The following is a 3,178-nucleotide window of genomic DNA, read 5'->3' as shown; positions in this document are numbered from 1 at the left end:
ACAGTCATCATCCTTTTGCAGTGATTTTACAAATTGTTTCATCAACCCCAATGTGATATGGAGAGGGGGCAACAAAACCGTTTCAGTTGGTACCAAAGTAGTATTGATAACATTTTTCTCTCCAGGTTTTAAAGTTTTTCGGAGTGGCCAATCACTTTTAGTCCAGTTCTGTTCTCTGGCTCTACTATCCCACAAGCATAAGAAGCATGGGTATTTAGTATAGCCTGCCTGCTGACCCAAAAGCATCGTGACTATTTTGAAGTCCCCACAAACCATCCATTTATGGTCCTGATATTTGATTTTATCCAACATAATGGCCAAATCGTTATAGTTTTCGTCCATATGTACAGAATGTCCCATCGGAAGCGATGGAAATTTATTTCCATTGTACAATACTACTACTCTAAGACTAGTTTTGGATGAATCAATGCTTATGCTTCTTTTGTTTTTATAATTGAATCTCTTTTCGTCTACCAAACAAAGTAGCAATCAGTGGTATGGTTTTTCTGCTCACGCCATATCATAGGAATTCCAAATCGAAATGCATTTTTCTTAACCTTAAACCACAAACGAAGATCTTCTTCACGTCTTCTACACACGTTATGCGGGGCCCATGGGTTATCTTGATCACCAAGTTTTAATTTAAAGTAAGCAAAATAAACTTTCCTCTCTGTTGACTTTTAATAGTGTATTCACCACGGATATAACAAAAACTGTTTGGAGAAATAACACAACCTCTTGTAGCCATGACTAGACAGAAACAACAGAACTGTTCACTTGACTACCAATATGTCTCCTGAGAGTTTCTCTTCTTTTCATGCGAAATGACTTGTCGCAACACCATGAAACTGAACAATAAGATTGTTTGCATTTGCTTCTGGCGCCCAGGAGTTCACGGAAAACTTGCAAGTGGTAACAAAGAATATTTAACATTGTAATTTTTTAAAATTTAATTCTCTTTTATCAATTATAATTGATATAATTTTTAATAATTATTAAATTAAAAAAGCGACATGGTTTATCACTGATGAACATAAAAACTGCAATATACATAAAAACCTTTGTGATAGAATTTTTTGAATATTTTTCCTGCTTTTGGGAGGTCAAAATCTGTAAGAAAATTTTAAAAAATCCTATGCATTTTTTTAGTCGCAGACCTGTGTTACAGTTTTAACATGAATGTGCACACTCCCCAGCACAATTTTTATAGACAGATGACATAATTTATATTACGATATAACAATTAACACTGTACAAATGTGAACCAATTACATCATTATGGTATATGGTTTTCATTATGATTAACATAAATGTGTTGTGACATACTTTTATTTTCAATGTGTTATTCACGGTTTTATCACCTGACGATAACGATTTGGTAGTTCATCTAACATGATGTTGTGAATACTCTAATGTGAGTGTATGACATTTCATTACGTGGGTGTTGTTGTTAACATTTACATCAGTTAACGGATTCGAGACAGTCTAGACTTGTAATGTTGGTTATGTATTATTTTATTTGGTATGTAGGAACCTCATGATGGTCAGACGCCTAAAACTGGTTAAATAAATAAAGAATTTTACAAGCTGCTCAAGGCGGTAATACGACATTTTTCAAATATTAAGTACTGTGGGGCAACCCAGCCTAAAAATATTAAGAGAAACTCGAGCTGTTGTATCTATTTAAGTCAGACGTATCATCATGTGAAAAATATAAGAGGACAGGGGATCATTTAGGACGATTGTCATATCTAAGAATAAAACTACTGCTTCGAAGATGACTCCCGAGCTTAACGTGCGTCTTGATAATGCAGCGTCGAAGAAAAGTTTTGCATAGAGATGACTAAATAAAATATTTATGGTAAAGCTACTACTGCGAAACCATGGGTTAATCACGTGACTATGAAATAAAGAGCTCAAATGGCTCTGAGCACTATGGGACTTAACATCTGTGGTCATCAGTACCCTAGAACGTAGAACTACTTAAACCTAACTAACCTAAGGACATCACGCACATCCATGCCCGAGGCAGGATTCGAACCTGCGACCGTAGCGCTCACGCGGTTCCAGACTGAAGCACCTAGACGCGCAGGGCCACACCGGCTGGCAAATAAAGGGATCAGTGATGCGAAGGAGTTACGTAGCAACGTGGAAACATGTAATGTGGTCCGATGTTCACATTTCTGTTTTCATTCGACTGAGGAGGAGGGTGCAGTTATGAAACTTCCTGGCAGATTAAAACTGTGTGCCGGACCGAGACTCGAACTCGGGACCTTTGCCTTTCGAGGGCAAGTGCTCTACCGACTGAGCTACCCAAGCACGACTCACGCCCCGTCCTCACAGCTTTACTTCTGACTCCGCTGCAGAGTGAAAATCTCATTCTGGTGCAGTTATGGTTTGCGTATATGTCTTGTATTTCAGCGTGTCTTGTGATTTTATAGAGATTAGTAGAAACAGGTAAACTCCTACAGAATCATTTTAACGTGACGATGTTTATTTAGTGGCGCGCGTATTTTCCAAGAACAGGGATTAAATTTCGGTTGAAAAGACACCAATGCTAAGACACGCTCTGTGACAGTGAGGCAGAGTTACACTATTTTCCAAATGGAGGGTACGGTACATAAAGCACAGAATATGGACTGAGAGTAAACCAAAGAAAGACTAAAGTGTTGAATGTCAGCAGAAATGAGATTAGTGACAAACTTAACATCAGGATTGATGAACCGTGGGCCTTGTCATTGGTGGGGAGGCTTGCGTGCCTCAGCGATACAGACAACCGTACCGTAGGTGCAACCACAACGAAGGGGTATATGTTGAGAGGCCAGACAAACGTGTGGTTCCTGAAGAGGGGCAGCAGCCTTTTCAGTAGTTGGATGATTGACTGATCTGGCCTTGTAACACTAACCAAAGCGGCCTTGCTGTGTTGGTACTGCGAATGGCTGAAAGTAAGGGAAACTACAGCCATAATTTTTCCCGAGGGCATGGAGCTTCACTGTATGGCTAAATGATGATGGCGTCCTCTTGGGTAAAGTATTCCGAAGGTGAAATAGTCCCCCATTCGGATCTCCGGGCGGGTACTACTCATGAGGACGTTGTTATCAGGAGAAAGAAAACTGGCCTTCTACGGATCGGAGCGTGGAATGTCAGATCCCTTAATCGGGTAGGTAGGTCAGAAAAT

General features: G+C 39.6%; 1 non-coding gene across 1 annotated transcript; it reads right to left on the bottom strand.

The window, feature by feature from the left end:
* Positions 1-2,245: 2,245 nt before the first annotated feature.
* On the bottom strand, positions 2,246-2,320 carry Trnas-cga. The gene has a single exon. It is a non-coding gene; the product is annotated as a tRNA-Ser (tRNA).
* Between the last annotated feature and the right edge of the window lie 858 nt (positions 2,321-3,178).

Source organism: Schistocerca americana, chromosome 7 (assembly GCF_021461395.2).
Source record: "Schistocerca americana isolate TAMUIC-IGC-003095 chromosome 7, iqSchAmer2.1, whole genome shotgun sequence".
In the NCBI taxonomy this organism is placed as follows: Eukaryota; Metazoa; Arthropoda; class Insecta; order Orthoptera; family Acrididae; genus Schistocerca; species Schistocerca americana.
Note: the sequence above shows the minus strand (reverse complement) of the source record. Positions and strands in the feature narration are given on the sequence as shown.